Raw genomic sequence first — 22,786 nt, 5'->3', positions numbered from 1 at the left:
AAATTCTGGTGATTTTAGGGCTTGCAAACCTACATATTTTACTTCATTTTCAAGGATTGAGGTAATATTTGATGAAATAAACTATGGGTTTTGCATTAGGATTAGATTTATATGCGTTTTTTGTGTTTTTTTGTTAAGATTATGAGTTTTTATAATGTATTTGTAGGGTGTTGTTGGAGTAAGATTGTAATGTGAGATTTTGACTCAAAATTTCTATTTCAAGCATATTTTTTACGTAAGTTTTTAAAATTACAAGAATAAATCATTGTTAAAATGATATTTAGTGATATTTTTCTTTATTAGTTTTGATGATTATTAGATTTTGAGTGAGTTTCTAATATAATAATTTTGTTGACAATGTAGAAAACAATTTTAATTTTACATAGATTTGATTAAAGTATATATGTTTATGATTTTTAAAATTTTTATTATTATTTAATTTTGAAAATTATATATATTTTAAATTTTTTATTAGCATTTTAGCTAGGTTGATTATATATAGTTATGTTTTGTTAAAATTTATTTATTAAATAATTTTAAAAATTAGAGATGTATGAAATTAAAGTTATATATTTTTGTGATTAATGAGTTTTTAGTGACTTAATTGTTAGAGTTTATAAGTGTAAATATTTGAGCTCTATATACCACATTTTTTGTTTAGGTTAATTATAGTGGCTCATTGAATTTATTTTTATTTGTTTAGTAATAATTTATTTATTAATTAATTTAATTTTATAGGTTGTGGATCCTGTTGGAGTGAGCTTTTATGGTATTTTTGCCTCAAAATTTCTATTTTAAGCACACATTTGAGGTAATTAAGTTTCTAAAATTACAATAATAAGTTATTGTTAATCCAAATACTTAGTGATATTTGTTTAGTATTCTTCTCTTTATTAATTAATTTAATTTTGTAGGTTGTGGATTTAATAGCAAAGTGCATTGCAAAGTGAAGTAAAATTGCTAGCTTGGATTATTAATTGCAAGAGGTACATACATTCTCTTATTTATACTTTTAATATTATGAAACAAATGTTAGAGGAGTTTGAATATCTTAAATATTCATCTATAGTGAAGTAGATTCTGAAATTAAAATTGTGTGTTGCAGTGATAACAAAAGGTTGATGTAATGCCCCGGAATCCCTAAATGCGGTTTAATGGCAGGATTAGTAGGCCGTGTAACTCCCATTTCTTTTTACAAATACATTATAAACAATTATGAAAGATAAGAGAAGATATTTTTATTTATACTTTTGACTGCATTACAATGCTAATCGAAGGCTAGAGCTATTAAGTAAAGTGGAAGAATAACTAATGAATACACAACTATAATATCCATGGGCATTTCATTAGTATAATACCCATAGAATGATGCTAAATACAAGCAAACAATCACTAAAGTTATGAAAAATAAAGAGAAATTCATGATTTGATGATGAATGTTATCTAGAAGGTTAAGAGATGAAGAAGTTTGCAAGTAAATGGTTGAAGGAACAAGTATTTATAGGACAAAAACTAGGTGTATGACCGTTGGTGAATAGTGACTTGACCGTTGGAGATATAGGTGTATTCTATTGTGGGATTTTAACAATTCTAAGTTGTTGAAGTAACTAACACATGAGAATAATTAATTTATGGGTGTTAGAGAAACATTTTTAGAAAAGTTTGTGAGTAAAAAATGTTAAACTAAGTAATATAAGAAGATTGAGAAATTTTCATTTTTTTACTTTTCACCGGGTACTATTCATAGTGGGTCCCACAGTAGGGTCCACATGGGTCCCACAGCGGGGTCCACCCCATGGTTCCCACATGATGATGCAGTAGTGATATAATGATGACTTTAGCAAACCACCATGTTTATATTTTGAATATTTTATTATTCCACTATGCTTTATATTTTAAATATTTTATTAGCATAGTAACCCAAAATTTTCCTATAAATAGCCCTTCCAAAACTCATCTTGAATCACAAAAACCTCGTTTTCTTTCTCTTACTCTACCCAAAAATCTTCTTAACACCCTTCTAAAGTTCTAACCTTGAAGATCTAGGCAAAGTTCTGTCTGTAACGATAGCCTACGAAAACCTTTTAGGTAAGCTCTTTCCCGAGCCTTTCATTTAAGTTATTTAGTTATTATATATGTATAGATTATTTTACTATGCCGTTATAATGCCAAAATTTATATATAGATTATTTTACTATGCCGTTATAATGCCAAAATTTATATATAGATTAATTTACTATGCCGTTATAATGCCAAAAGTTATATATAGATTATTTTACTATGCCGTTATAATGTCAAAAGTTATATATAGATTATTTTACTATGCCGTTATAATGCCAAAAGTTATATATAGATTATTTTACTATGCCGTTATAATGCCAAAAATTTATATATAGATTATTTTACTATAATGCCAAAATTTATATACGGATTATGTTACCATGCCATTATAATGCCAGAATTTATATAGATTACTTTACTATGCCATTATAATGCTAAAATTTATATATAGATTCTTTTACCATGTCGTCATAATTTACAATGCAAAAAAAAATTTGAAATATAAACTATTTTTTTATGTATCATTATAATACTAAACTTATATAGGCTATGGTCACACTTTGGACTATTTGGACTTTTGTTATATGACCTTATTTCCTATTATTATGGACTGATACTATGACCTGGACATTTCCGTATGACCATGACCACGACTTTTAAACCGGGATCTTGCCATGGACAATTATAGTATGACCATAAGCCTGGACATAAAATAAACAATAAAATAAGAAGAAAAGAAAAAATAGAATAACAACAATTGTAAACTAAAATTACATCATGTAGATTTTATGTAAGTTAATAGTTTGTGTTTTTATCAGGAAGCTAACAATTTTGGTTGTTTTATCAAGACGCAAGGTAAGTAGAATCCTCATCTACAATACAAGTCTTTTATGTGTCTTATGTGCATTTATATGCTTTATATGTTATCCTGCCATGTTCTTATGCATAAGTTATTTTCAAGAATGTTATATTTATTATGCATAAGCACGCTTAATGTTCACAAACAAGTTATTGAAAGCGTTAAAGTAGAGGTGCTGCTTGGGAGACCTAAGTCCCAAATAAGTAAGGAGGGAGATGTACTTCCCTATATATAATGAATGTTTATGAGGGAGAAATTCCCTATTATCATGTTTATGTTCAGGTGGGAATGTGATTCCCTATGTAATGCCGGCAGCAGCATCCTCTAGGACCCAAAAGAAAGGAAAGTGAAAGAAATAAAGAAAATACATAGCATGTTTCACGTTTATTTTAATGCATAGGAGGTAGTTATTCTACTTACTGAGCCTTAGTTCATCAGATAATGTTTTGTATTGTACGTAAGAGGCCCCAAATATAAATTGTTGATGAGTATACGTGGAGCCAACATGACTGTACATATGGGGCTGACCTGAAGGGAGTGGAGTTCTGCTATGCTATTTTATAAATAAACGAGAAACTTGATTTTATAATTATATTTCATTAAAAGAATTTTGTGAACTTTATAATTTACTTAAAGCTTTAAAAGTATTTCATGAACGTTGTAATTTACATAAAGCTTTTCAATTTATCGGTTGGATACATCTTCATTTCTACGTTAAGGTGTAGTAACGCCACGAAAATTATTTATAAAAGTATTAAGATTTGTATGTAAGATAAAGTTTTATTTAGTTGTGAGTATTGTATGGTTTGAGGTTATGAACATTAGTTATGTATTGTTTAATAAAGCTTTTGTAAATTCAGAATTTCAGTATTGTTATATTCAGGTTAAACTTTGTTTTTACACTATATATATGTATGTTAAGAAAGGAGGTCGTTACAGAGTGGTATCAGAGCGGATCGGTTTTGAAGACAATCCCATATGTACAAGCATGATGGTAAGCGTGGTACTCATCAAGTAAGTCCTTATAAATATATATATATATATTGGCATTAAATTTAATCCCTTGGCAAAGTTATATCTAGCGCTACTTGGCGTGTAAATTAGTGATATGGTCAATTACTTTCAAGAAAGTTTTATTCATGGTAATCATCCCAACTCATGACCTTTTAGAGTTGAAGAATGGAAGGACATGCAGCTGGAGAGCATACTGCAGAGCAAACTACTCCAAATGTTACTGAGCTAATGCGGAAATTTCAAGAAGAAAGGGAGAAAAACCAACGGTTGGAAGATTTGCTAGCACAATTCATAAGGCAACAAAGAAATGAAGGACGATCACAGGGTAATGAAGAATCACCACACGATAGCGCAGACCATCCACCAACAAATGGAGCACAGCAACACGCACCACCTCCAACTCCTCCAATAGAAGTCAGGAATGCAATAGCCAATTACTCTCCAGAGGCCTTTATGAAATTCCACCCCCTAGAATTTTATGGAAGCATTGATTCGAAAGTAATAGAGAATTGGATTCACACGATTGAAAGACTTTTTGATCTAGCTCGAGTCCCACAAGAAGACAAAGTGCGACTAGCAATATACTTGTTGAGGGAGGATGCTAGCTATTGGTGGGATACTATGGCGGCCATCCATGGAGTAGACACAATGACTTGGGAACATTTTCGAAACTTGTTGGAAGAAAGATACCTTACAACTGCCTTAAAAGATGAAAAAGCAAGAGAATTCACTTACCTAAGGCATAAAAAGATGCTGATGGAAGAGTTTATTCGAAAATTTAATGAACTCTCAAGATACGCCCCCCACATGGTCTGTACGGATGAATTAAAAATCAAGCATTTAAAAAATGCTATTCATCCTGACATTCGTAAAGACCTCGAAGTAGTAGACTTGGAGGCAGCTTTTTTTTCCAAAGTAGCTGACAAAGTCTTGAAGATCGAAAGGGCAATACTGATGCAAGAACGGGAGAAAGCAGCTGAATTAAGAAGATAGGGCGCAAGGAACTTCCGAAATCGGCAAAATAACCATTTCATGAAAGGTGGTCCAAGTCAGAAAAGTAGTGACAAGAAGCGGCCTAACCAGTGGAGTTTCAACAACAACAACAACAACAAGAGAGGAAAAGAGGAGTCCCAAGAAAAGCCCGGATTTCCTTAATGCCCCAAATGTAACAGATATCATTCTGGTGAATGTCAGTTTGGTACTAACACTTGCTACATATGCGGGAAGCCGGGACACTTTGCAAGAGAATGTTACAACCGTAACGAACAATATAAAGGAGGAGAGGAAAAGAAAACAAATGGCAGAGTCTTTGCCTTGACTCGAGAAGAAGCGGAAGCAAGTCCATCCACAGTAATCTCAGGTCAGCTCCTTTTCAATGACATCCCTGCATCAGTATTAGTTGATTCTGGAGCTACACACTCATTCGCATCAGTGCATTTAGTTGGTAGACTGAATGGATTACCTATTGAGATGGATACAATTTTTAGTGTAGCACTGCCCTGTTTGGGAGAGTGTTCATCCATTGAAGAGCATCATAAACTGAGCTTTGGGTAAGTTTCTAGCCATTGAATTCTCTGGTTTGCTCTGTTTTAGTTCTGGTTTGCTATTGAGATTTCTAGGTTGAATACTTGGTTTTTTGGGGAGTTTTGGCTAGGTTTCTTATGGTTGTGATGTTTGGGGTGTGTTAGGATGGTTTTTGGGTTCATTTGGCACCAAAAATGGGATTTGGAAGCATTGGAAATAGGTTGGAATCGAAGGAGTTGAAGAAGAAAGTTTTAGGGGAGTTTCAGTCTGGGGGTAGCGCTACAACACCCACCCTAGGGCGCTATAGTGCTACACATGATTCTTTTAGGCATTTTGGGGGTTTTGAGAATAGCGCTGGGGCGCTAGGGAGCAGTGCTGTAGCGCTACTCTGTTCCTTCAGAATCCCATTTTGAGTGTTTTTGGCTCGGGGTTTCAATCCTTAAGGCCCGAGATCGAATCTACTCACCGTGTAGGCATGTTTCGAGGTCCCAAGAGTGGGGTTTAGGTTAAGACCCTTTCAATGTTGATTTTCATTAATGGAGGTTATAATTTTTTGTGATTAGGTAACCGCTAAGGAACCAAAAGGTTGATCGTTCTCAGGAGTTGTTCTTATTATATTTCTCGCTCGAACCTAAGGTAAGAAAGCTGCACCCTGTGTATATGACATGCATGAGTGTTGTTGAGGCATGTTGGTTGATAAATGTGGACATGGATTGCATATTAAATGCTAGCGGATGTTGTTTACTTGTGTATGGCACTGACTAGTCAGGGACGGCACTGGTCGCGTATCACTGACCTAAGAGTCAGAAACGACATAAGCGTCTTGAACGTAGGGCCGAATGAAGATTAGATCTAATCAATATCAGCGTTGAATGACTCTAAGGCATTAGTGCTGGACCGATCCTAAGGTTGATGAAACTTATAAGCGTTTGACTAGTCTAAGCTAGTTACTCAGAGCCAGGGCCTAAGGCCCAGGTGACCGTTTGTCACATGGCTAGGGAACGATGTTCCAGGGTTATGACTCTATGGTCATGAGGAAGGTTATGTTGGTGACTAGTCACCATGCACCTATCCTGTTTAAGCTAGTGAAAGGTTCACTTATCTATTAAGCCCTGGTGACCCTATCGTCACACGGTTAAAGGGAGTTGTACCCACCTTAGTGACTTTTGCGACTGTCACTTATCTGTTTTGGATTGAAAGTCCTGAATGATTATTATGATCATTGTTGATATTATATCATACTATATTGTGTTTTCTTGCTGGGCCATGGCTCATGGGTGCTATGTGGTGCAGGTAAAGGGAAAGAAAAGCTCACCCAGCCTTGAGTGGAGAGCTTAGGTGGTGATGTGTACATATGCGGCCGCTTGACCACCACGGCCAAGGAGTTCTTAGAGGAACTAGGGGTTTACCCTATTTTTGCCGCTTAGGTCGGCGGGTTTGTAAATTTGAAACAGTAATGACCATTTTGAGTTGTAAATAACTTGTAAAAGATTTTATGGGCCCATGAACAGTTTTATGCATGAAATAAAATATATCATTTCATTTTTATTGGTTTTCCACCTTAGCCTGCTAATAACACTTAGATTCACGTTTTAACCAAAGGACTCGGGTAGCGAGTCAAATTTCCAGTTCACCGATCATCGTAATTGTTCTGGGGTAACCAGGGCGTTATAGTTGAGAACTTGTGTGTTTTAGTGAAGTAGGTTCTGAGAAATTTGTTTGTGTGTTGCGGAGCTATAAGGAAGAAACTTATTATATGTTGTTTGAATTGTTTGTTTTTCTATTCATATGCAAATGATTAGGTCACTATCATAGGGGAAATGCTGCCCGATTTGATCTAGAATTATGTATTATTTTCTTGTATTTATATTGTGTTATGCCTGATTGATTTGTTTGATTAAATTGATCAACGGTTAGGTTACTAATATAGGGGGAATGCTTTCCAAATTTACAAACAATTAGCTTTGTTATAGACATAAGCTCTATCATGTGCTTATTTAGTGTTGTTTCTTTCATTTTTCGTAGACATGGGAGAAGACATGGATAGAAAGTTGATCTGCGACGGGGTCGATTTGTTCAGAAAATGTGAAAGACCCAAATTTTACTAGTTTTCCTGTCTTAAGTGTGGAAATGTTAAAAAGATGAATCTTAAAAAGATCAAAGAACACTTATATTTCAATGGGATCGACACGACTTACACGGTTCGATATTACCATGGCGAGATAGCTCATGCTGCTCCAACTCCGCCAAGTAGACCAAAAGGAGTGAGGAGCATATAGTAGAAGAGAACAGTGATCCATTAAATGAAATGATTGACGATGCACATTATTAATCAAGAGTATACCCAAACAGCGACGAAGCTAGGATTTATAGACAAAGGGGGGGGGGGGGGGGGGGGCGCAATTTTGTTATTGTATAATAAATATCATACAAAATAATTCATATTGTTATACAACTATAATTTATAATAATTCATCATAAAGATCCAAATATACTATGTATATAACCTTTAAAAACAAGTTATAGTCTTTCAAATAACAAGTATTTCAATAGAAAGAGCGACAATAATAATTCAAAACATCAATTTTTATTTTTATAAGTAAGTTGTGCTCGACGATTCTTTATAGATGAAAACTCATCTATAATGGATTCAGTACTAAATTTTGTATCAATTTCTTTCTCAATACAAACAATTAAGCAATCATTCAAAAAACTATCTTCCATCTTGTTTCAGAGCTTTGTCTCGATAATTTTCATGATAGAAAATGCTTGTTCTGTAGTTGCTGTTGATACAGAAAGAGTAAGAACAAGCCTAAGTAATCTGTCAATAAGAGGATACATAATTGCTTTCCTTGTTTTCACCAAGCCTTGACATAATTCATGAATACTAGATAAATTCTGTAATTCAGGATGATTTGGAATGTCAAGCACAAAAATGTTGAAGTTCACTTCTTAGACGTACTACTTCTTGCTCTGAGAAACCATCATAATAGAACTTTTCTGCAAGTTTGCAAATATAATCAATCTTAAACAATTTAAATCCATCTCTGGATCAAAAGTAGTATTAAGAACAAGCAACTCTATTAAATGTTCATTGAATCTAGAGTTTAATTCTTGCAACTGATAGTCAAGTGTAGTAATAAAGATATCAACTCGATAATAATGCATAACACTAATCTTATCTTGTTGATTTCAAGATCTTCCACCCGTTGCAACATCTTGAGCATCCAAATCTGGGATATCAATTTGATGTTGCTCACAAAATGATGTAACCTTCATGAGGAAAGAATCCCATCTTGAATCTCGAAAGCTCTTAAGTAGCATTTTTGTACTTGCAACAATATGCATAACATTCAAAATATCTTGTGATTGTCATTGTAAGGCTACACAAAGAATACGAGTAATTTCCAAAATCTACAAACTCAAAAGATAATAATTGATTCCAAGCAAAATCTCCATCTCCACGTTGAGAATATGAAACTTTTTATTTTGCAGCTTTACTCAAAACCACACAAGTTGCATTAAATTTTTTGAGCAATCTAGAAATAGAATCCAAATGAGAACCCCAACGAGTATCTCTAGCTCGCTTTAAGGTGCCAATTTGATTTAGCCCCATCCTTGATTTGATTTCATCATTTTCAATCTTAGTAGAAAGTTCAACAGATTAAGCCTCCTTTAATTCATCATTACGCTTGCAAGATGCAGTAAAATATTGATAATGAAAACCAAGGTAGAGAAAAATTGATGAACTTGACTTACTTCTCGAGAAGCTGCAACTAAAGCAAGTTGGAGGCGATGGGCTAAACATGGATGTAATATGCATATGGACCTTCATTACAAATTAAAGCCTGCAATCCATTCCACTCTCCTCTCATGTTACTAGCTCCATTGTACCCTTGCCTGCGTATGTTAGAAATAGCTAAATTATGTTGAGAAAGAACAAAAAATATACCTTCTTTCAAAGCTAACGCCGTAGTGTCACGTACAAACAACACCAAAAAATCGTTCATGAATGAACCCAATCTCAAAACAAGAGCCATTTGCTCTCTTTTGGACACATCACATGCTTCATCTACTATGATGCAAAATTTTGAGTCTCCAATTTCTTGGCGAATCTCTTTCTTGACCTTGTTGGAAAATATATAAAGAATCTCCTTTTGAATATCAGGCGATGTATACGTGGCATTTAAAGGAGCATTTTCTTGAACAACACTTGCAACCTATACATTAATTTTAAATAAACAAATTATTTTATGAAAGAACATACAAATATAAGAAATAAAAAATAATACAATTTTTAGAAAATGATATATGGAAGAATAAAAATCACCATTACCTTATCATTGTAAGATGCCAATAACTTCAGAAGTTCATGAAAATTTCCTCGATTAATTGATTCTTTACTTTCATCACATCCTCGAAAGGTACAAGCTTGAAAGGAAAGCCATTTGACTACATCAATTGTAACTTGAAGTCTTAATTTATTATTCTCAATTTGCTTAGAAGTTTGTTTTTCAATAAAATCTCTAATATGTATTGAAGCATTTATCAAATCATTGTAGGCTTTTACATTATTTTTATGAACTGAGTTAGGAATTTTACCCACATGTCGTAAGAGAGCACAATTATTTCCATTGTTGACTTTCTTCCAGTTCTTAAAGCCTCCAAGAACAAATTTGTTTGCTTCCATCCGTCCAATTGGCTTACTAAATAAATAGCAAGGCAAACAAAATACTGCATCAACTGATGGAGAGTATTCTAGCTAAAGAGGAAACAATTCAAACCAAGAGCTAAAAAAATATCGAAGATGCTCCTTTGATTCAGATGGTGGATAGCTTTCAAGTTTATTTGATATGGTCCAGCTTTAATATAAGCTCGACAAATTTCATCTTTTTGATTAATTGGGTATTCCCAAATTGGAGGACGTTTTCCAGGATCACTCTCCAAAGAGGCAATATCAAATATTTCACTTTCAATTCTTTGCACCTTCTTAGGATGTGTGGGAACTAAATTTTTAGAATTTGGAATAGACGTTTGACCATTTTCTCCACATTGTTGATCTTCAATGATTTTTCTTTTAACAAATGCATCAATTGTTAGCTTTCCCATGACATGAAGAGTATTTGAACCTAAAATTATATATTGAAACTATATATAAGAGAAAAATAAATCAAAATTAATAACAACACAAATATATAATTTTAAATGTAATCGATTTATCAATTGTAATTATGTACAAATTACAATCCATAATCACATAGCAAACAATCAATCTTTCAATCAATTAAATTATAGCATCTTATATGGCAGCCAACGATATCAGTATTACCAACCTTTTGTATTGCTTTGTAACAAATAATATATATTTTCTTATGAAATTTTAATTAGTTGCTGGCATGTAGTTAATTATATTAATAAAATAAATTCTATGAGATATTAAAATTATAACAAATAAACCAAACAAAAATAATTATAACGAATAACAAAAAAAAAACATAAAGATAATTATAACTAATTACTTGGTGGAGGACCTTGACTAGGGGGTCTTGATTGGAAGGGTATTGGCTTGTTCCAGGAGAAAATTATGGTGGAAGAGGAAGATTAAAGACCAGTATGAGCTTCTGCACTAATGCATATAGCTGTTGTAGGTATCGGCTCCACCTCCATACTATTTGTCTTCATTCATTTAGGGAAAATACTAGGGTTTAAAAAAATTGAAAGACACTAACTTTGTCAAGATTACTAACAAATAATATGGGCCAATTTAATTATGGGCCTTATACATAATTTGGTTCATAGTTGTAAACTTTAAATCCAAATTTCAATTATAATATTTTTTGTTAAATAATAACTAAGTTATTAATTAATATAACTAGGTAAAAATATTAAGAAAAAGTTGGGGGGGGGGGGGGGGCATGGCCACCTCCGCCCCCCTTGTCTCCGTCATTGGACCCAAATAAGTTTGAGTTTAGTGGTGCCGAGATACCAATTTACTCTGGTTGTACAATATTTACAAAATTATAAGCGCTTCTTAGGTTGAACAAGCTAAAAGCTAACATGGTTGGAGTGATAAAAGTATTACCGATTTACTAAGTTTTTTGAAGGAGTTATTGCCGGAAGATAATGAAATACCAATTTAATTTTATGAGGCAAAGAAGACATTATGCTCATTAGGCATTCAGTATGAAAAAAATTCATGCATGTCGTAATGATTGCATATTATATCGGAATAGCTTTGTAGAAAAAAAATCGTGTCCTACTTGTGGTGAGTCACGATGGCAAAAGAAAAGAAATTGTGAGGATGTCAAGGAAGCAGTACCCGCCAAATTTTTGTGGTACCTTCTGCCAATTCCTCGTTTCATCTAATTGTTTAGAAATGTTGAACATGCTAAAAGTTTGGCGTGGCATGCTAATGAGAGAATAAAGGATGGTAAATTAAGACATCTAGCTGATACCCTAGCTTGGAAGAGAGTTGGTTTGAAGTGGCCTTCTTTCGGAAATGAATCTCGTAATATTCGTCTAGGCCTTTCGACTGACGAAAATAATATGCACACTTCTCTTAGCAGTAAGTATAGTTGTTGGCCTGTTATGCTTGTTATCTACAATCCACCCCCATGGTTGTGTATGAAGAGAAAGTTTACATTGTTGACCTTGTTGATATCAGGACCTAAACATCTCGGTAATGACATTGACGTCTATCTAGCTCATCTTATAGATGACTTGAAAACTTTGTGGGATGAAGGGGTTAAGGTTTATGGTGTGTACAGGCATGGCGAATTTAATCTTAGAGCGATCTTGTTGTGAACAATTTAATGACTTTCCTGCTTATGGAAATTTATCTGGGTTTAGTGTGAAAGGATATAAGGCTTGCCTTGTATGTGAAGAAAAAACATGTTTTGAATACTTGCAACACTCTAGGAAAATATGTTATATGAGACATAGGAAGTTCTTCCCTAATACGCATAAACTTTAGACTTGGAAGAAGGCATTCAATGGTAAACAAGAGTTTGAGGAGGCTCCAGAGCCTTTGAATGAGATCCAAGTTCATGAGAAGATGTCTAAAATTGGGTTCAAGTTAGTTCGTACACCTACAAAGATGAAATGTAGTCGAAAGGTTAAGGTTGTCAAGGAGCCAGAAGGGTGTTATAAAAAAAAATCTATTTTCTTCAAACTTGAATATTGGCCTTTCTTACTTGTACACCATAATTTAGATGTTATGCACATAGAAAAAAATAATGTATGTGATAGTTTGATTGACACTTTGTTGAATATTCCTGGGAAAACTAAGGATGAAATTAAGGCTAGACAAGACTTGAGTGCAATGGGTATAAAGGATGAATTAACTCCAAAACTAGAAAAGAGACGATCATATTTACCTCATGCTTCTTACACCTTTACTAAAGAGGAAAGAATGGAAGTTTGCACATGTTTGTTCAATATAAAAGTTTTAGACAGATATTCATCAAATATAAGGTCATTGGGAGATATGAAAAGTTGTATTATGACTGGTATGAAATCTCACGATTGTCATATTCTAATGCAACATTTACTACCAGTGGCCATTTGATCTATGTTACTTAGAAAACTTCGAGATGTAATCACAAAGTTATGCCTTTTTTTTTTCAAGTCATTGTGTTGTAAGGTGATTGATCCATTTAAGTTACCCAAGTTAAGAGATGAAATTGCTGAGGTATTGTGTGAATTGGAGAAATATTTCCCGCTGACATTTTTTGATATAACGATCCATCTGATAGTTCACTTGGTTAGAGAACTAAGATATTGTGGTCTCATTTATTTAAAATGGATGCATCCATTTGAGTGATATATGAAGATTCTTAAGGGGTATGTCAGGAATAGAAGCCGACTAGAAGGATGCATCATCGAATGCTATATTGCAGAAGAGACAATTGGATTTTGTTCTTAATACATGACTGGTGTACGGAGCATTAGGTTAAATGATGTTGACAATGTTGAGATTCAAAGTCATTGTGGAGCGTGTATGCATAGTAAGTCGAGAAATACTAGATGAAGCACATTGTCTAGTGTTGCAGAATATAAATGAAATTCAACCTTATATCGAGTGAGTTATATTCACATAATTCATTAAGTTTAAATTGTGTAATTTCTTACATTCAATTGTCTAACAACATACACATATTTGAAGGGGACATTTTAACTGGATAAAGACCAAATTTCCATCCAAGTCAAGGAACCCAAAATGGTTACAAGATGAACATTATCAAACTTATTGTAGTTGGATAGCACAAAATGTATATTGTGTTGATTATGGAAGCTTTTTTTATTATTAGTAATTACAAGATGGCATAGTTGGTTGTTTTCAATAATTTGTTGTTGCTTTGTTGATTTAATAGGTTGTGTCAGAATTGAAAAACACATTAAATAAGGTTTCAGACATCGTTAAGTGGATTTCTCGAGGTCCTTCTATTAATTTCATCAAGTTTTCATCATTTATGATTAATGGTACTCTATTTAACACTAGGGAGCAATATAACAAAAGAATCACACAAAACAGTGGTGTTAGCCTTGTTGCTAAAACTGTGCAAGTCTCTAGTGCGAAAGACAAAAATCTAGTTGAATGTGATATGACTTTTTATAGAGTAGTTAATGAAATTTGGGAGTTTGATTATATCACAACTCGAGTACTTGTTTTCATTTGTGATTGGGTGAAAAGTGACAACGGCGTAATATATGAAGATTTTAGTTTCACTAGTTAATCTAAATCGAATTGGGCACAAAACTGACCGATATATAATTGCTTCACAAGTCAAATCAGTATTTTATGTGAATGATCCTTCAGACAACCAATGGTAAATTTTTCTTCCAACGCAAACAAGAGAATGAAATATCAAAGATGATAATTTACATGATATACCACTTGAAGAAGAGCTTGTCATATTCACCGCAATAGAAGATAATGATGAAATTGATTATTATTGTATATATTTCCGTGAAAATGGTGAATGATTATGGGTTGATAATGGGTATTGAGGTAACATTTGATTGATTTGATATGTTTGTGATATATGAAATTTTTAGTTTAATTTTTTGGATTCATATTTTGGTTTCATCTTTTGATTCAAATGTTTGTGTAAGTTATAATAATGGTTTTTATGTTTCACAGATGGAGGGTGATCCTATTGGTGGTAGTTTTGATGAGGGGGACCCTCATTCTCAGCCAGTGGAAGAGGATAATAAAAATGTGAAAATTCATGGCCCAAAAGAGTGGGTCAGGATCCAGCATTGGAGTCCCACCAACGCCACCATCCTACTATGTGCCCAACCCACCAGTGCCACCAGCACATGCGTCCTACTATACTCCTGATCCACCAGTGCCCCAAGTAGAAGATTAAATTATTACACTACAACTGCTTTTGCAAGAGGTAATTAAAACTTTCTTGAATATTCATCAAATAGATTTCTTTATTGTTTCAACATGCTCATTTGTATATAGCTTGTTTCTTGCGTGAGGGCGAACATGCCAATTAGCCATTGGTTTGCTATCAAACGTTGTTGCATTAGGTAAACTCATTGAAAGAGAGGCAGACAACAACTACCAAATTATGATTACTAGCGTTCTTAAGACAACGACTCCTCTCCCTTTTGCTTATCCTGGTTTGGATATGTACATAGTTGCTCAAGCCATTGGGACACCAATAACGTGGTCTAAGGATTTGGTCATTATACATGAAGATATATATTAGGAGGTGATGCCATATTTTTATATAAATATCTTTACTACTGTATTTTAATTTGTTTTATTTAATTTTTAATATTATTGTACACAAGCTCATTCTACAAGTAGGATCAGATCACAACGACCAAAAGCTTCGTCAGCACAGCGACCACGAGAAAGAAGACAACCACAAGCTCCTCTAACACAACTGCCCCACACTCTATCGAAATAGTTATCAATATCATATCTCAGTGGGCTAATAATGTCGAGTGTGTTAATCCAGGCATAGAGTATGAAGTTTTCGATTAGGATATGCCACAATTTTACATATGCAAGGATGGCATACTTCAGTTTGCTCGAAAGGAGAAGATTGGACAAGTAGTTTTCGTCTCCTACATGAGGTAAATATCTCACAAAGTTCGTTTAATTTAAGTTTCTAATTTGATTTATTCATTCAAATGACAATTTTTTATAATTATATTTTCGTATTTTTTTTATTAGGTTGATTTACAGATATGTGGTTCAACAAGGTCACCAAAATAAGTTTTATTTGTCAATCCTAATATTATAGCCACTCAAGGGAGTTCATTCGAATACCATGTTCAAAATCTGTTCAAACGATGCTGTGAAGTAAAATCAAGAGAATAAGTTATGATTGTCCTTTGGAACCATGGGTAAGTTTAAAACTTTATCATTTGCCCGACCCATCAATACTTTTTTTGTTTGGCATTCGAGTTATAATTTGTTTGTTTTTCTTATGCATTGAACATTGAATGTTGCTTATATTGACACCATATGCATATCATGCTTATTGTTGTGATCCGGTGAACTCAGATCTGAATAACCGTGAGGAAATTGTATCAGTGATAGTCAACGCTTTCAATCCTTTTTTCTCTGTGAACCTTCCTAATGTTAAGAACCATGATAATTTACGCATTAAGCAACCTCACGTAAGTAATTGCAACTTAAATTATTGAAATTTTTATAATTATTAAGTAGAATATGTACGCATTTTTTACTAAGTTAATTAATTTAATTACTTATACTTTTAAATAATTATTGTCCATACCAACAGGACAATATGGCATGTGGATACTACATTATGAGGATGTTGAAGGATTAGATTGAACATGTGAGTCCAAAATATTACTTGAGAATGGTATTATCAATTAAAGTTTAAAATTATTTTTGAAACCATACATAAATCTAATGAAATAATTAATTAATATATTTTACTTTGTATTTTCTTGCAACTAACAAGTACGCCATATACAAAGGCACAACTTGATGAGTTGCGATAAGAATTGGCAACAAATGTGTTACTCATAATCCAAAGTCACCAATCGCTTTATTAGGTTTTATTAGTTCTTACTACTTTCTTCATATATAGTTCAATATTTGCTAATTTTGCATATGTCTAACAAATATTGCTTATCTTATCTTGTAAAACAATTTAAATTTTCATTAATGAAAATTTGTAATTTTATTTTATTAATTATTAAATAAATTTCAATTTAATTAATTACTAAATCAATTTTAATTTAATTTTTTTTAAAATTGGGAGACCCTTCAACGTCTCTTATAGGAAGACATGTGAGACATCTCACCTCTTCCAAATGGGAGACGTTGAAGGGTCTCATAGGGAATTTCAATGTCTCCCTTTGGGAGACGCGAGAGCCATCTCACGTGTCCCAATAGGAGATGTTGAAAGTCCCTGTTTTTTGACACCCTTCAATGTCTACAATTGGGAGACGTGAGATGTCTCCCACGTCTCCCTATGAGAGACGTTGAAAGCCCACATACGACGACTCCACCTCTAACGTCTCCCCTAGTGGGAGACATTGTAGATTTTTAATGTCTCCCAAATGAAGTCATAAAACCCTTATTTTGTATTAGTGATTACTCTTACGACATGTTTGGTTGATAGTAATATTGAAATGGAATCATAATTGAAATTCCATTGTTTGGTTTGCTTTTAAAACTCTTGTAATGCTTTTCCACATTAATGGCTGCACTTCTATGAATAATTATTACAACCATATACCCATGGAATCATATTACAATTACTAAGCATATAATAAAATAAAAGAAAAATTACTATTGTACCCTTCTTTTATACCCTTCTCGTACACTATTCCTTTACCAAGATATGAATGACTATTCATTCATATACTATTATTCATAATACAAATTATTTTTATTTATTTAAGACTAATTTTTTTGTTAACACATTTATATAAGAAATTTAAATGGGACATCATTTTTAGTCTATTATAAATTAAAAAACAATAAAAATTAATTCAAAGTATTTAAAATAAATTTTTATGTTGTTATGTATTAAATCATAAATATCTTTTAAATTTTATGTATTTCTCTAGTTTTCTCCATTCTCCTCTCTTTTCCTTCGATCGCCACCACCCTAGCTCCTCCATTTTTGCCGTCCACAACCTCCAAATCTCCCATTCGCAACCACAAATCCAAATCTTTCCACCATTAGTTTCTTCAATTTTTCTCAAAAACAATTTAGCCCCAATTAGAAACCCTAAATCCAAATCTCCCCTAAATTTGTGCTGGAAGCTTGAATTTCTTGAGAGTTTGGAACAATCAAGAGTGAAGAACGAAATTTCTCAAATCAAGTAAGCCTAACTCTCAAGTTTCTTCTTTGAAGTTTGGAGTTTTCTTGATTGTTTATGAACAAAAGAAGAGTTTAAGGGCTTTTGTTGATAGTTTATGAACAAAGAAAGAGTTTGAGGTGGTTATGTTGCTTTTTTCTCAATATAAGATCAATTGGATATTGTGTTGTGGACTGTTTAATTGTGGTTAGATTGCATTGTGGGATTGATATTTCCTGGATTATTTCTCTGTGGATATTATGCATTTGTTTTTTGTGTTTGGAATTTTGGGGAAGTGCTGCTGGATTTTTGGTAGAATTCAAAGTTTTACAATGGGTCCAAAAATATCGACCGCTAAGGCATCATCATCTCAGGGCCCAGTGAATGCACCTCCATCGGAAACTTATGACAAGAAAGGTTCGTGAGTAAAGAGGCTCAAGACTGTTATATTAGAATGTGTGCATGATCAACAGTTCAAGAAAGAGGTATGGAGTTTGCCAATGAGCCATATGATGACCAAGTGTATAAGCATACTAGGGCCATGTTTGCACAAAAAGGATGGAGAAGCTTTGTGCATAAGTACTTAATAAGATCGAAACTTTCACTCATCTATGAGTTCTATGCCAATTTCTCGAAACAAGAGAATAAGAAGTGTTTTGTAAGGGGTAAGAAAGTGTCGGTTCAATCAGAGAGTATTAATGAGTTGTATGATGTAACACCCTACTACCCAGGGACCGTTTTGAACAGTGTTAAACTCACTAAACGAGTCATTTGGCCATAATCGTGTAACTAAATGTGATTAATAGTTTAGGGTTAAAATTTTTGGTCAAAGATAAAACGTTTCACTAAAACGTTTACTGTGTACATTGGGATCCCAAAATATATTTTAAAGGTTAATTACAATAAAAGACTTACAACCAGCCGACCTAAGCGGTAAAATAGGGTTTAACCATAGTTCCTCTTTAAACCCTAGGCCGTGGTGGTCGAGTAGCCGCATATGTACACATCGTCACCTAGCTCTCCAACTCAAGGATGGCCCATATTTCTTTTACCTTTACCTGCACCACATAGCACCCATGAGCCGAGGCTCAGCAAGAAAACTTAAACATGCTTATAAGCAGTTAATAACGTGTCACCAAATCATAACAAGCATACCTAACAGTAATAACCCTATTCATGCATGTAGGCAGGTACATATAAATGATTGTGGAGTCCTGCTCTATGAGATAGATGACTAATAAGTCTATCTATGTATAGATGACTAATAAGTCACTCTCTGAATAGATGACTAATAAGTCTATCTCTAGGGATCCGCTCCCTAAGCCATGTGACGTTTCAATCACCTGAGCCTTTTGGCCCAGACTCTACGTAACTAGCCTTTAGACTAGACAAGCGCTTTAATTTTCTTCGACCTTTGGGTCGGTCAAGCATTTAATGCTCATGTTGATTAGATCTAATCATTTTGTCTTGTGTTAAACACGCTAATACCATTCTTGACTCATAAGCCAATACCATATGACCAATGCTCAGTACTATTGCTGATCTTGACTGATAAGTCACAACTTCACAATCAATACTGACACCAATGCCGTTCCCTGACTAATAAGTTAGTGCTTCCTCAATGAGGTAAAGCAAACAGACATGTATATCATATGTCAAATATGCAGATATAAGGCATTCAACATGCTTAATCAATAATCACAAGCATAATTATAATCATGCACAACTACAGAGACTTAAGCTCTGGAAATTTCCATATTTCACATTCATGCCATGCCATAATCACATGTATCGCATGCATCACATGCTTCACATATTGGGTGCAGTTTTCTTCCCTTTGGCTTGAGCGTAAAATATATGAAGAACGACCCTTGAGAACGATCTTGCCCTTAGGTCCTTTAGCGGTCACCTAATCATAACCAAATATGAAATTCCATCAATAAAATGAATAATAAAAGGTTAATGTTTAAAGCTCAGCTCTTGGGACTCGAATCCTACTAAAACGGTTAGTAGATTCGATCTCGAGCCTTGAGAATTGGAAACCCGCGCTTAAAACCCATCAAAACCCAACCTAGCACAAAAAGGACAGGCGGGCCGCGGCGTGCCCACAAGTCAGAGAGGTCCCCTGCTTGGGTGTGAGGGACGGGCCGTGACTTGACCCTGTGGGTCGCGGCGCGCCTGCTTGATAGATCCCAGGGGAGGCTCTAGAACACGTTGAAGTCGCGACTTGGATGAACTCGGTCGTGACTTGACCCCGCGAACCCAGCTCCCCTGCATATTTCTCAATCTAACCTCAACCAAAAATCAACCAAACAATCTCAAAATCACAACCAATCATCACCACAACATTATCACCATTCAAACAACAAAGCCCAAGCTTAATAACACTTAAAACACCAACCAATATCCACCTCTAAGATCATAATCTCAACCTTACAAACTATCTCAAAAACAGAGTAAAATCTCAGAAATTTACCTAAAAGTCCTTACCTCAATCCCAGAATTGAACCCATTCAGTTGTTGAACATAACCCTAAACTCTCAAGCATTAATCCTTAAGCCTCAAATCCCCATGCTTGCTTCAAAATCCCAACCGAGAGCGAGAAGAGGAATGATCGAGAGAGAGAAAATGAGCCCTCAGTTTTTATCACAACCCTTCTACAACCATCCAACCTTAAGCATATCCATTGGTCAAAATGACCAAAATGCCCCTAGGGCCAAATAAAACCTCCAAAGCCACTAAGGGCAAAACAGTCATTTCCCACCTATCTCGTTAATCATAATTAACGTCCTCCAATTCCCATTATTCCCAATATCCTTAAATAATTATTAAATCATATCCCATTACTCGCTCATTCCCGGTAATGTACTAAACACCAATTTACCCCTAGGCTCATCCCGAGCCCAGTAATTAATCCAGTTATGATCAAACTGCTAACTTGCATCCTAGGATCGTCTCATGCCGAATAGTTCAACCATATCGACATAATAATGTGGTCTCATCCATATATCACATACATGCACATAAATATACAATTACGCTCTCAATGGCCAAAATTACGAAAATGCCCTTCTAATAAGAAGTGGGCCCACATGCATGCAATTATCATCATATAATAATATAACTCACATAATCATGCATGTAATCACATAATTCCACATAATATCACATAATTCCATAATTTGCCATCTTGGCCCCCTAATCAAGGCCCTAAGCCTTATTAGGAAATTTGGGACGTTACACATGAGGTTGGAAATTTTTCTTTAAAGGAGGACCGATATAATGTTTTCATAATATTCAATATCAATTATGTTGAAGTGGTTGAAACAATGCCATATATGGGCCCGCTTCACATATTCATAGGATGTCCCTAAATGCATGTATCGATGCTAGCTGAATAAAGTGGCTCGTGCATGGATGTATTTTGTAAGTGCTCGCCTGATCCCTTCGACGCATTTTTCTGATATTTCTATGGACCACATGCTTCTCATTTATGCCATTATGAAGGGGTTTATGGTGGATATTGGTAGAAAAATCCGTGATAGTATCACTTTCACTTGTTGGCTTACCACTATCGGTGGTTTGGGTCATGGGTGTTTTATCACTGATTTGTGTGATACTTAAGGTGCCAAAATATGATAGTGATATGAAGGGAAAATTTTAGCTTCCTATTACAAGAGTGATCGTGAATGCCTTTCCAAAGCCCGAGCCGCTACCTCTTCCTGGACAGAGACGAAGGCGGGTGAGGTGTCAACAACAAGAGGATTGTGGTGAAGGTGCCAATGAGGATGAAGAAGAAAATGAGATTGGGGCTGCGCAAGAACATATGCATATTGATCCCCCGTTAGCTATTGGTGATCTGATTGACCCCAACATGTAGCATTCGCTTGATCGGCTGGATTATATCATTAAGCAAAACCAATACATAATCCAGGAACATCAAGCTATGAATCAATACATGGTTTAGCGTGGTGGGCATGACAAGGATCATATGGTTCGACTCAATCCCTTGGTCCACTGGTGGTTGATGAATGATGATGATCAACACTACTTCTCTTACCCACCGCCGTACCCACCATACCAGCCACCACCACTGCCACCTCTGTTTTGATATCGCTTTTCAAGATTTTTGTCAAGTCTTCTTTCTTTAACTTTAGTTTAACATTGGGGATGATGTAAGCTTTAAGTTTGGGGGCGAGGTTTAAATTTTTAGTTGAAGTTGTTGTTTGTCATGCCCTACTAATCCAGGACCGTTACAACATGTGTTTAAAAAAGTGCTAGACTTGCTAAACGAGTCATTTAGACTTAAACGTGTGATTAAAGTAACTAATGGTTCAGGTATTAAAAATTTTGGTCAAAGAAGTAAACATTTTCATTACGAGGTTTAGTCTGTACATGGGATACCAAAAAAAGAAGTTTAAAAGTTATTTACAACTCAAAAGATTACAAAATAAGCCGGCCTAAGTGGCAAAATATGGTACAACCTGTTGGGAAAACTTATACATGATCTTGTTTATTTTCATGTAAATCTTATATTAAACAAATTAATATGAGACAACCTAGAAAATGTTTCTAAATTTGAATTCATACAGAGATAATGAAAAGAACACTTACATTATTGTGCAGCGGAATGATTGAGTCCTTCCTCCAGTTTCTCTAACCCTTGTATCCTTTCTGTCGTAGGGTATCACCAAGAAACTGAACCGTTCTTCAATTTTCTTCACAGCCTTCCAAAGTATCCTTAGAATCACCTAGACTAGATTGGGTCATTCTCAACACATGAGATAGATACAGAGAGAAGAAGAGATAAGAATATTGAGGCTTAGAAAAAGACTTATGCTGTAGAGAGAATCTAAAACCTAGAGCATCAAAAATAGATCTTTTGATTTTCTGTCAGATAGTCTTTCAATAATCTCTAAACATCTGTTTCATGTGTTTTCAAATCTCTCTTAGCATTCCTTTTATAGACTCAATGAGGTCATTTATTTTAATTAAAAAAATCAATAAAATAATAGATAATAT

This window comes from Humulus lupulus, chromosome 8 (genome assembly GCF_963169125.1).
Source record: "Humulus lupulus chromosome 8, drHumLupu1.1, whole genome shotgun sequence".
NCBI lineage: Eukaryota > Viridiplantae > Streptophyta > Magnoliopsida > Rosales > Cannabaceae > Humulus > Humulus lupulus.
Note: the sequence above shows the minus strand (reverse complement) of the source record.